The sequence below is a fragment of the Hemicordylus capensis genome, chromosome 3 (assembly GCF_027244095.1).
Source record: "Hemicordylus capensis ecotype Gifberg chromosome 3, rHemCap1.1.pri, whole genome shotgun sequence".
Taxonomy (NCBI): Eukaryota; Metazoa; Chordata; class Lepidosauria; order Squamata; family Cordylidae; genus Hemicordylus; species Hemicordylus capensis.
Genome location: NC_069659.1, coordinates 156862071 through 156875733, shown reverse-complemented (window position 1 = coordinate 156875733; position 13663 = coordinate 156862071). Strand labels below are relative to the sequence as shown.

Sequence of the window (13663 nt, the reverse complement as noted above, 5' to 3'; positions counted from 1 at the left end):
CTCAATGCGGCGTGGCATGGCTGCTATCAGCCTGTGGCACTGATGAGGTATTATGGAAGACCAGGATGCTTCATTAGCGGCCTTCAGCAATTCTGCATTGTTTGGTCTCATGTCTCTCATCCTTCTCTTGGCAATGCCCCATAGATTCTCTATGGGGTCAGGTCAGGCGAGTTTGCTGGCCAATCAAGCACAGTACACTGTATACTTTTCAGAGGTCTGGTATTGTTCTATTCTTCAATCCTTGTCTTCTTGGTTCCATGTAATATTCTAATTTTCTGGGATTGTGGATTTGGGGTTTTCATGAGCTGTACGCCATGATCATCACAATTATAACAAATTAAGGCTTGACTTACAGGTGAAACTCGGAAAATTAGAATATTGTGCAAAAGTCCATTAATTTCAGTAATGCAAATTAAAAGGTGAAACTGATATATGAGACAGACGCATTACATGCAAAGTGAGATAAGTCAAGCCTTAATTTGTTATAATTGTGATGATCATGGCGTACAGCTTATGAGAACCCCAAATCCACAATCTGAGAAAATTAGAATATTACATGGAACCAATAAAACAAGGATTGAAGAATAGAACAATATTGGACCTCTGAAAAGTATACAGTGTACTGTGCTTGATTGGCCAGCAAACTCTCCTGACCTGACCCCATAGAGAATCTATGGGGCATTGCCAAGAGAAGGATGAGAGACATGAGACCAAACAATGCAGAATTGCTGAAGGCCGCTAATGAAGCATCCTGGTCTTCCATAATACCTCATCAGTGCCACAGGCTGATAGCATCCATGCCATGCCGCTTTGAGGCAGTAATTGCTGCAAAAGGGGCCCAAACCAAGTACTGAATACATATGCATGCTTATACTTTTCAGAGGTCTGATATTGTTCTATTCTTCAATCCTTGTCTTCTTGGTTCCATGTAATATTCTAATTTTCTGAGATTGTGGATTTGGGGTTTTCCTGAGCTGTACGCCATGATCATCACAATTATAACAAATTAAGGCTTGACTTATCTCGCTTTGCATGTAATGTGTCTGTCTCATATATCAGTTTCACCTTTTAATTTGCATTACTGAAATTAATGGACTTTTGCACAATATTCTAATTTTCCGAGTTTCACCTGTATCTCGCTTTGCATGTAATGCGTCTGTCTCATATATCAGTTTCACCTTTTAATTTGCATTACTGAAATTAATGGACTTTTGCACGATATTCTAATTTTCCGAGTTTCACCTGTAAGTACATTATGTGAACATAAGAAGCTGTCTTATACCAAGTTAGATCCAGGTCAGTATTGTCCATTTTAACTGGCAGTGGTCTTCATGGTCACAGGCAGAATTTCTACCATCCCTACAACCTGACATTCTCTAACTGGAAATGCTATGGATTGAACTGGGGGAGGGGTGTCTTCATGCAAAACATGCATTCTGTCTCTAAACTATGAGCGCCCCCATCCCCTTTATTTTCATTTATGAGGACTGATGTTGTCTTTTCATAGTTGAAATCATTTTTCTAACACAAGTTCTAAAGAAGAGAAAAGTTTTTAATGCAAAGTTAACAATAAAACCAATAATCTCTGTGATTTAATCATGGATGAGGATGTTTTCATTTCTTTATTTAAAATATGTATAGCCTGCTTGGGGCAGCTTATTGTTGACTTATCTTGTATTACTAAGACCTGGGTGGACAAGCTGAGATGAATGGATCTCTCCTAATTGCATCCACCTGGGTTCTGAGTATAGCACAAACACAGGCTCCAGGGCTGAAGAGGAGGAGTTGTGTAGTCTGTAGAGGTTTTCCATCTGCTTCTCCAGAATCCCTGTTCAGCTGAATATTTGCACCAGCTTTGTACCTGTTGTCAAGCACTTGGACTATGGATGTGACCGAACTGGTTTGGAACCTCCGTAGGGAAGCACTGAACTGGCTTGGGTGCTTGCATCCAAACCAGTTTGGTGAGGCGGGGATCAGTTCCTTTAAAAACCAAGATAACCTGCTTCATTGCCACCCCACTGGTTTTTCAGGCACAGTGCTTGCTTTCCACTGCTGCCAGCAGCCTGTGTGAGGCATCAGCATGAACATGGCTGCCGGGTGCTGAGGCTGCTGGGAGCAGTGCTGCAGCTGCACACAGAGGTGTGGCGCTTGCTTTTTTGGAAAGCAAGTGCCACACCTGGAAAAGCAGAGGGGAGGCAGAGGAGCCAGTAAGAACCTGTTTACCTGGTTTTTAAAGGAACTGATCCCTGCTCCACCCACAGCTGCCCAATATAGTTCAGGCACTTGGACCGGATAGGGGATTATGGATGTGTGCCAACCACATTACCACCTAACAGTTTCCCTACCCCACCTTATGCATGTGGTCTCAGACTTGGTGTTAAGGACCCCCAGGAATGAGGAGGAGGACCTCAACATGAAACATTCCCAACATTGACACATATCTTGTCAAGACTTAGAATTCCATGGTTATTATAATAACACTTCCTATTGGGGTTTAGACTTGCAGTAGTTACTCTCCTTCACAATGATGAAACCATAACAATGGTGGGGAAACTATTTTAATGGTCCATCTCTGAAAGCTATTGGAACTTGAAGGAATCCTGAATACCTTCAGGGAGTTTACAGTTGTTACCACCACCACCCTCTCTCTCTCTCTCTCTCTCTCTCTCTCTCTCTCACACACACACACACACACACACACATTCACTCATGGGGGACACATACATATCTCATACAAGTAACTATTTCTCTCTCCTATGGGGTGAATAGTCATTCTGGGATGCATTTGAGATTAGATAAGTGATACAGAGAAAAGGTTAAATCCCTTCCTCCAGTGCACATGCTGTAATCACTATTTAAGTTCGCAAAGGCTGTATTTAACCTTTAAAAAGCTGCAGGAGATCCAATCACAGATCTCCTGCCATTTTGTCTAGCTCCACCATTAAACTGATGCACAATACTCCATTTTTAGAAATCGAATATACATTTATCCATCAAATGATTTGATGGTACTTATGTTTATACAATCATTTCATTTGTCTGCCATCTGTGCTTCCCACTGTCACTAATTATGAAGAATCTGTTAGATTCCTGATTGGGCCACTACTCTAGGTAATGGAATTAAAATGAAATATTATGAAATTTATATTATTTTTGCTTGGTTTAAAAAATGAGCAAAAAATGGAGATCAGCATGAAAAAGCAGAATCAAACTAGAGAGAATAAGACCTCAATGGGTAAAAGCAATATTGAAACTGGCCTAATGAATTTTGTGTTGAACCACTTCTTATTACTGTTGATAATAATCTGGCTATTGTAAGTCATGATTAGGTCATGTCCAGCAGATTCGACTAATGTAATGTGCTCCACATGGGGCTGCCTTTGAAAAGTGTTTAGAAATGTCTGTTTGTACAGAATGTAGCCATCAGACTTAATTGTAGCCATTTCAAACTTCATTGAAACTGGAGCACATTACACCAATTTTGCATTGGCTGCCAATTAATTTCTGGAACCGTTTCAAAGTGTTTGAAATGTTGGCTTTAAAGTGTTAACTTGGCTGGGCCCGATCTACTTGAAGAACTGCCCTGTCCCTTATATTGAGATCATCATTATATTGTACTCATATATTCAGATCATCCTTAGAGGCCCTGCTCTGTGTGTCTACCTCATCTGAAATATGGTGGGTGCCCATGTTGATTAAGGGCTTTCAAGACGTGTTTTTTTAAAAAAAGTATTCGTAGATAAGAATTTTTGCTTAATGACAGAAGCTTTTAAAGATTTTTATTGAAGAGATGACAAAAAAAGACTTTGAGATAAGGAAGAATATGCTGGCTACTGTCGCAAAAAGGATACCAGATATATGGTCTCACCAAACTTTAATACTGATCACTCTGAAAGTCTTGTATATAAGCCAAAGTGACAAAAAAAGTGAAAAGAACTGGAACAAAAATTTTCTCAGATACTCTTGAATTTCATCCAAAAGATGTTCTCCTCTGGGTTGCCCACAATTTCATGACCACCATAACAACCGTTCACCTATTTCAAATTATATTGGCACCCATTCATATAGCAGGACACACACTGATCTGGTGTTTACTGTTGCATTGGGGAAGATGATGGAGACTAACATCACTCCTTTATCATGGTAGATCATTACTTGATAAGGCATAGGGTTATTGGGATTCCTACCCTCTGCAAGGTTGAGGAACCCATTATGATGCTTCATCCCTGGAGGCTTACAGATATTGATGGATTTCTAAGTATTCTGTGGGATTTTCCTGCCAATATAATTGGTGTTTTGACTGAGGCATTGGTTGATTTCTGGAATATGGGGATGACTAGGCCACAGATGTAATTGCACTTGTGCCCTCCAGTGTGCCCTCTAACAGGGATTCCCAGATGTTGTTGACTACAACTCCCATTATCCCCAAGCCAAAGCCATTGCAGCTGGGGATTCTAGGAGTTGTAGTCAACAACATCTGGGAATCCCTGTTAGAGGGAACTCTGGTGCCCTCTGCTTTGTCAGGAGCACTCACTTCCTCAGTATCAACGTTCCATTATCTGGTGTGCATCTTCCAGCTATTACTTCTGACTAGTTAGCATGACCTCTGGCCTGTGCTTGACTCCTGCCTACCTGCTTGATCCCTTTGGCTTTTGCCTAATGATCCAGTTTGATCTCCTGTGTGGTTATGACTCCAGTCTCGACCCTCTGTGTTGATGATGACTCAGTTTTGACCTTTTGCAGGTTCTTGATCCTCAGCTCTTGTCTCAGTCCTCTGCTCTGGTTCCTGATGGATCACCTGGTTTGATTCCTAGTATATACACAGCTCCTATTTACTGTATGCCTCAACCTTCAAGTCCTGGTTTCTCTACTTGGCCAGCCCTGTGTTCCTGATGCTCTTAGTCCTGGTTTCTGGACTTACACCTTCAGGTATTGCTGCCCATGACCCAATCAATCTGACACACTGTCTTGTACTGTCTCCATTCATTCCTGACAGGTAGTTTCCACAGGGAGGTATTGAGGGACTCCTGGCCTATAGCATATAGGCCACTTCATTCATTTGATGAACTGTAGTCCAGAAAAGCTTATGCTACCATACATTTGTTAGTCTGTAAGGTGCAACAAATTCTCTGTTCTTTTTTACTGTAGCAGACTGACACAGCTGCTCCTACGGACTACTGCCTCATTTTAGAATTGGAGGTTCAGTTCAAATCCTTACGCATCTTCTGCGCTATGTTTACACATTAGATATCAGTTAACAGTTAGCTAGGTATGATGCTGTATATGCATCTGTTGATACATGCTGTGTTAACTTTAATGATATATTTTTAAAAAGTAATATGTTCATACTAGTTTTGCAAAAATATTATTTGTAATTTTTTATATATATATGAAGGTAGGAAGGAGCTTCCCAGACTTGGATGTCTTCTGCAAGTATTTTAATGTGCACACCCATTAAACTTATTGGATAAATGCAAATACATTAACTGTATTAACAGAAATACGTCTTTTCTGTTATGTCTGGATACATATCCAAATTGAAGGGATAAAGTAGGTAAGAAACAATTATTCGTATAGCATTTGTTGGACTGGTGAAACATGCCAAGGTTAATAGAATTAAATCATGGATTAAATTCATGAAGTGAGAAGTAGTTATTGACATTGGGGAGGAGACGTTAGGTTTTTTAGTGACACTTTTGTATTAAATGCAATTAAGAGAGAAGGAGATGTGAACATGGTAAGCTTCAGAAAAAGAGGCATTCTAAAAGAGAATTGAATGCTTTCATAAGCTTTCCTCCCCATAGGCTAGAGAGGGATGTATCCAAGAAGAAATTTAACAGGTACTGCTTCCCCAATAACTTGCTGGGGGGGTGTCCCACATGAATTTCTGCCACATTTCTGCAAGGCACAGTGTTTTTCCAAAATGCTACTTACTATTGTAAATGTCCACGCAGAAATTCAGGAGGTGCACGAGCCTCTCCTGTCACTCATCCAGGAAGCCCAACTCCCTTCTCCATGTAGACTCATGTCAATGGGCTTTATTGGCCTTCAGCCTGAATGAAAAAGGAAAGAAGGATCTTCAGAGTTCAGCTTGCAGTTCTTCCTGGCTTCTTGCCCTATGCTTCATTATACTGCACATGCTGACACATTCCCTCTCACATTAGGACACTTATGTATTGGACTAACATGTTTGTGATTCACGCCCTCCCTCCCCCCAGCTCAATTTGGCTCAGCTTTTATTGAGGCAATGGACTGCCACTCCCCTGGTTAATCAGGGTTCCTGCCTGTACTTCCATTTTCAGTTAGAGATGCCACCTCAAATTTGCTTTTTAATTTTGCCAAATGATACATCATCACTGTACCCTGTGTCATAATCCCTGCTTTGTATAGCAACTTTGAATCTGATCCGGAGGAAGCAGGAAAAAAACTAGATAGACTTGTTAAAAGGACAGTAATTGAAAAAATTCCTGGAGGAAGGGGGGAACCATGAATCCCACCAGCTTGGGGCTGCCTGGGGGGAGTTGTGGTAAAACCCAGCATGCCTCCAGATCCACTTTGGGGTGCCCTGGCACCCCCAAAGGGGAGAATGGGCCGGCTCAGCCGCATCAAATCTCCATTCCTCCCTATGGGAGGAATGCAAAAATTGGAAAAATCTAAAATCACAGAAGTGACCGATTGCTTTGGGGTTTGGTGGGTGCTTGGCACCCCTGGGTGCCCACCACCCACCCCAATATTGTGCCCCTAGCAGGTCACCATGGCAACACACAGTGACACAACTAAAAAGACAACCAACTGGAAACCAAAAAACCACCACAGAAAGAGACCTGCTGCTGTGCCCACAAAACTGCAAAGCCAAGGTGACGAAACCAAACAACAGCACAGACTACATAACAACAGCCACAAACCAACAAGACTTAATTAGATGGTGCAAGGCAGTAAAACCAACCAAACTGGCATGCAAACTGCAAAGAAAGAGGGGCAAGGCAAAAACACACCAACACACTGAAGGAGAACTTAAAGTAACACACACCTGGTTCTTCTGCTCTTCTCTTCATGTGTAATGCATGCGTTTTGCCTGTGGGGAAAGAAACGCCTCAGAGTATCTGGTCGACCACATCTTTGCTGGAGGCCACACAGAGTCCCAGGCATGTGGTGGCACCAGCGGCGTGCATGCCAATTTGTGTTTGGTGTGTGTGTGTTTGATGCTAGCTAGAAGAGGGGCAAATCAAGTTGTACCTCAATCTAGTTGATTCAGGTGATTTGGAGACAAAACAAATCACCCCTGTGGTCCATTGGCTAGATTGGGTTACAAATTGAATCACGCCTGATTCAATTCAAATTGATATGAGATTCAGATCCCTCCTATTAATCCCCTGAGATTACTAGTTTTCATTTTTAAAAAAATCTAAGCTCTAGCCCTTGTAGAAGTGGAGTTAGGGAGCAAAATGTGTGGTCACTATTTTTCAAGTGTTTGGATTCTTTGGACGCACTTTCCCTCAATGAATCCCTCAAGTGTTTGGATTCACTTTCCCTCAATGAATCCCTATGAGGATTCATTATGCACCAAAGAGTCTAAACACCTCAAAAATTCCTAAAATATAAACTGAGTACCCAGTGGCTTGTGGGTTGTGGGGTAGTTGGGACATGAAATGCCACTAATTTCCCACCCACACAGTGGGGTCAAAATGAACGGATGAAATGAAGGTGTGTAATGAAGACACCAAATAATCTAAACACTTCAAAAATACCTAAAAAATAAACTGAGTACCCCAGTGTGTGTGTGGGGTGGGTGGGCGTAGTTGACACATGGCATTTGACAGGCTCAGGGCGGTTTACACAGAGAAATAATTAATAAATAAAATGGCTCCCTGTCCCAAAAGGGCTCACAATCTAAAAAGAAACATAATATATATTTATTTAGCAGGGGGAGAGCAACTGGCCCTGGAGGTACTGTGCTGGGGGTGGATAGGGCCAGTTGCTCTCCTCCTGCTAAATAAAGGGCAGTATAGAAATTGAATTATCAACAACAACAACTTTGACTCCCTATTGTTTCCTATGGTGGAAATGTTCAAAATCAGTAAATGAAAAGAATTCATTAAAAATCAACCAAGTAGCCCACTGCTTTGTAATTTGGGTGGTAGGTGGCACCCATGAGGTCCTACCTATCCTCCAAATTTGGTGCTCCTAGGATCTTGTTAAGTGGTCCAAATAGTTCAAAATCTGAATCAAAGCAAAGCAAATACAAATCAAATCTGGGGTGATTTGGAGGGGTTAGATTTGGATACAAAACAAATCAAGGGGGGATTTGTTTTGGGCACAGATTGAATAAAAAAATCAATTTGTGCACATCCCTAATGTCCGGTGCATGTGTGTCTGGTGTGTGTGTGTGTATGTGTGTGTGTGCGTGCATGCGTGTCAGCAGAACCAAACTGGAGAGAGGAAAGAGAAGGGGGGTGATAAGATAAGACTTCCATATCCCTCCTACAAGGGAGAGAGAGAGCAGACAGCCCACTCTCACCCTAGCCAACAGAGACTACTTCCAGTTCATCTCCGTTTCAAGGATGCAATCTGGAGGGGGGAGGGATTTACACACACACAGCTGGTGTGTGTGTAAATCTAATGATCTTTATTAAATGATATAATGATCTTCATTAAAGATCATTAGCTAATGAACTTTATTAAAGTTTTAATGATTGCATGTGAGCAATAATCATGCAAGGAAAATACTTATTTATTCCATTTCCCCAGCAATCTGTAGTGTGGTGTTTTCAATTAGCAGTTAAACAGATTTTTAAACCATTCTCCCAGGCCAGAATGCAGAGCTGCTAAATTCACTTAATCCTCACTAGAAACAAACAGCTGAAGAATTTAATTTCTGTGTGAGCAGTGTCTTATCTCTTCTGCTGCACAGCAACAAACCAAAACAATCTCACAACCCAGCTCTAACAGCAAAAGGCATTCCCTCCTACTTTTGCAGGCAGTTTAATGAATTCAAGCAGTTTTTAAGATCATCTATTTGCTTCTCTAATTTAGCTAAATGAAGCTTAGCAATGTCAGTTATCTCCAGTTTTGTTCCCAAATAACCCAAGGTTGCTCAAACAGAAAGCAGAAAGCCACTCATAGTCTATGAGCCGATAGGCCAAGACAGAGAAAGGAGGGGGAGAGGAGAGTTCATTATTGATGTATTAATAATGAGCCAAAAGCAGAGGGAAGAGAGGAGGAGGGACCAGGTAGAAGAGAAGCGGCAGTCAGCTGATACAAGGATGTAGCTAGAAGGCAGAGAGGGAAGAATAATCCCACAGGTGGAAAGTGAGGAGACAGGATCAGAAAGGTATGTTACTGCTGGAAAATCTGGACCGAAGGGAATCTCCAGTAGATAAATAAATTTACTGGTCCGCGCCATCTGTAGCTTGGTCAGGAGGCCCTGAGGAAAACAGCAAAAGAGCTGGAAGCTGTCCAAGAAGATTAGGTGAGAAGCCCAGGAATGGCTAGGAAATCCATCTCAACTCAAGGGGCAGAGGATGTCTCTCCCATATCAGGGAAGACATCCAGCTACTTCCCAGGGTCTGAGTTGCTTCCCTTCCCATGCTAGCTCTATGTGACTCTGTTCTTTCCTCCTAAGTTTCTCTCTCCTCTCCAGTCATAACCCTTCCCTTTTGTGAGGGAGGGGCAGGTCAGTTTTATAACCTCTCCTCAGCAGGGGCGTAACGATGGGGGGCAGGGGGGGCACATGCCCTGGGCGCCACCCCGGCGGGCCACATGGGGGGGCGCCAAAAAGTGGCATTCCCCCACCTCCCGGATCGCCCGCCGAGTGTGGCGGCGGGCGGGCGGCAGCGATTCGGCGGTGGCGGGCAGCAGGGGCGGGTCGCCCACCAAGTGCGGCGATGGCTGGTGGCTGGCGGTGATGTAGCGGCCCGAGCGGCGGTGGATCGCCCGCCGAGGAGTGCAGGCAGAGCAACGCCGAGGCCTGCCGTCTGGCCTGGCATCGCTTCCCAACTGCGCAGGTGTGCGCCTGCGCAGTTGAGAAGCGACGCCGGGACAGACGTCAGGCCTCGGCATCGCTCTGCCTGCACTCCTCGGCGGGCGATCCACCGCCGCTCGGGCCGCTACATCGTCGCCAGCCACCAGCCACCGCCGCACTCGGAGGGCGACCCACCCCTGCTGCCCGCCACCGCCGAATCGCCGCCGCACGCACGCCGCCACACTCGGCAGGCGACCCACCGCCGAATCGCTGCCACCGCTGGCGATCTGCCACCTGGGGCGCCGCTGGCACAGGTATGTGGGGGCTGGGGGAGGGGGCGGGGGGCGCCATTTCAGGTCCAGAGCTTGCCCTGGGCGGCGTTTCCCCCCGATACGCCACTGCTCCTCAGTCTTCTTGTCATATCTCAAATCAAAAACAGTCACGTCAATTCTTTCTGTGTTGCCATCCTTATGTAAACAATCTTGGTCTCCCATCATTGGCACAGTGGGCCCCAGGCCTGACTTGTTTACAATCCAGATGGGAAAACATTCCTATTTACACTTAGCTTGATGGTCTGTGGACAGTTTTCAAAGTTTCATTGGCACCTTCAATCCCAAGAAATGTTATTAGGAGATAGTATGTAAGAAATGTTATTAGGAGTCAGCATATAAAGGAATTCAGCAGTTACTGTGAAAATATGTACCCCTAAAATATGTAGTTACCTGCTCTCTAAAATGTGGTTTCCAAATATGATTCTCAGCACATAATATGATTTCTCTCAGAATTTCAGCACATACTCAAACTAAGCTTCATGCTTATCACTTGACAAGCACAGTGCAGAAACAGGTCTTAGGCCTTGGGTAGATATAACAATTCCCTTTGGTTACTGTAGTTCAGCAGATTCAGAGTTCACATCCTAGTTGTCTCTTGCAATACACACTCCCAGACACAGGCCTCAATTTGGCTTTTGGATTCAGAGAGCAGACCCCAATACTAAAGAGGGGTTTGCCAGCTTGTTCACATCAGGGGCTCGGAAAAAATTAAAGGGATAGGAAAGTCCGGATCAGAGGTGGGTCAGTAGAGGCCACACACAACATGGTGTGGCAGGAGACCACTTACTCATGATGGCCGGTGCATGTGTATCTGGTGTGTCTGTGTGTGTGATCAGAACCAAACAAGAGGGAAGGGGGGGGCACACTTAATAAAAACAATTCACAAATACATATATACACAAGTACTGTATTTACGCAGCACTGGTGGGCCTGGTAGGCCAAGCCTCCCGCAAACCGGGCAAGGCACCAAGGCACACCCACTTAAACCACTGGGCTGATTTAGCAGGAGGAACTGCATGTTGCATTGGCACCACTGCCTGGGATGCCACACTGCTGGACTGGGAAGAAAAAGGAGAGGGAGCTGAAGGGTGAGCCACACTGCTGCTGCTGGGTGTGGGTCACGCATGCTTGGGGGGGTGCACCATTGCCACCCTCCTGGTCTCTGTTGGTCCCAGTGACCTCTTCTTCCCTAACTCTATCAACCAGGAGGTCCCTCCACCTGGGCAAGTCATCTGCACATTGCCCTTGATGATTGGGTCACAGAGACAAGCCAGGACACACTCCTCCCTGTCACTCAACTCATCAGCTAATCTGTTGACAACCCCAGCCTTCCACCCAGAGCATGCCCCTCTGCTGTGGTCAGCAATGTCCGGAGTTCACCCATCAGGAGAGCCGCAGGCAGGGCCTGGCTCAGAGGAGTGGTGTCGCCACACAAGCAGGAAGGGCTTGAGTGCCGACACCATCTTGGACATGGGTTTCCACTCCACGTTTCTGTGAAGGTTCTCCTATCTGGAGGGGCCTGCTGCTCCCAAGCCAGGTCCTGGACCAGTGGCGGGTCCATCGGGTGGTGCACTGCTGGGGCTATTGCCCAGTGCAGAGCCTGGAGGTGCAGGGGGCTCTCCTGCCAGGGAAGTTTCTTCCATGGCAGGGTTGGAGGGCAGGGGCTTGATGGCTGGCAGTGCAGCCAGATTTTCCCTTCGTTTTGCCGGCCTTCCAATGCCCCTTTCTCCACTCAGTGGGGGCCCCCCTGATGATCCCCAGGTCGTGGCAGAGTCCAGTGCTGGCTCCTTGTAGTCTGGCTCCAAGGGGGAAGGGTCTGCTGCTCATTTATTTTCCTCTGTGTCCTATCAAAATGTGTATCTCATAACTATAGCTTCTATAGTATTTCCAAGGTAGGTTTTATATTTATAGCATTGCTTGATAAAAGTGTGTGTGTGTGTGTGTTCATTTTAGGCTTTTTTCTTACAGTTTGTCCGTAGCTATTAGCTTATCAGGTGTAAAAAATAGTTTTAACACATTAACATTTAAAAACACAAATTATTGATAGGATGCTGTGGAAAACCTGATACCTTGTTGTTCCATTAATTATGGAACAGATAACATGGAAAGCTTATTGGTCCTGGGTCAATTAAAAAAAAATGTTCCACTCAGTAATGAGAGGGAAACGTGCTCAAAATGTGAACCAGGAATATGCAGACTTACTTTGGGGCAAGCTCTGATCTGTAAGCATAACCATAGATTCATTATTTAGGAGGTAAATATATTAAAATTTATGAGCATCAGACAAGCGAGAACCACAAACTAATGGTGTTGGGGTTGTTGTTTTTTTTGCCTCCCTCTTCAAGTAGAAAACCTGCAGAGAAATAAAGAAGTCAGGAGGGACAAGTTGGTTTTATACAGCATCAGTGGAGAGGGTTATAAATAGAACATCAAGCACATATAGGAGGACTGGAAAGACAAGGCAACTCCAAATTGAAAGAATTCAGGTTATGCAGCTGGCAACACCCTTTTGTTCAGAAGCAGAAATAAAACCAAAGTGGCTAAGAACTCCATTTATATAGGTAGAGATCAGCATTAGAGACGCCTGGACCAAATCTAACTTCTTGAAGGACATCTGGCCGCAAAATAGCCAACTCAGAGGCAAAAGAAGAGTGTTGTTGGAATAGTGTGTCAGCAAACCACGTGGGCAAGTGGGAGATTTTGCCCACCATTTTGTTTTCAAAACAGCCTTTTGGGAAATATCAGTTGCTGAAGTCTATACCGGCCCCAGCAGGTCTAAGCCGAGAAAATGGGAAATATTGCTCTAGCATCTTCTTCTAAAACTACATTATATGACTGATTCAGCACACATTCACATAGAAATTCACTTCAGTGTATGCATGTTAGGCACACCAAAGTATTTTGTTTGGGGTAAAGAAATCACATGACCTGGTCAAGGGCTCACATGTGTGGTTGGAACATATTGGGGGAATGTGTCTGCCCCATAATGCATAGTCAGAATTGTCAGTTCTGATAATACTAATTCTCTATTGAGCCCTTTCCCCATCCCAGGCCAGATAGCACTGGCCATCACTTCAGCAGGTGCATACTCAAGCTCCTGACACACAGCAGTGTCTCCACAGCTGGGTGCTGTTGCTCGCAAGGATCTGGGAACAGGACTCTTCCCGCCTGTGTTTTAGCATATTACATTTATTGCTGCAGTTCTACTAACTCAATGGAGAATTCTGTACTTACTAAAGACAAGGGTGGTGAGATCCAGGGGAGCCATTAACATGCATGGAAGTGAAATGCACACACACAGCTGGAGCTTTCTTTGTAGTTTTCAGCACTGCACTCTCATGGTTGACAAAGCAACCTGCTTTTAAAACTG

The 13663-nt window shown here is 44.4% G+C and overlaps 1 long non-coding RNA gene across 1 annotated transcript in view; it reads right to left on the bottom strand.

Moving 5' to 3' along the window:
- Nucleotides 1–13663, bottom strand: part of LOC128349849 (uncharacterized) — a 181160-nt gene that overhangs the window by 76616 nt on the left and 90881 nt on the right. Inside the window, exon 2 of the long non-coding RNA XR_008319034.1 lies at nucleotides 5935–6053. This is a non-coding gene — a long non-coding RNA (uncharacterized LOC128349849). The remainder of the gene's footprint in view (nucleotides 1–5934; nucleotides 6054–13663) is intronic.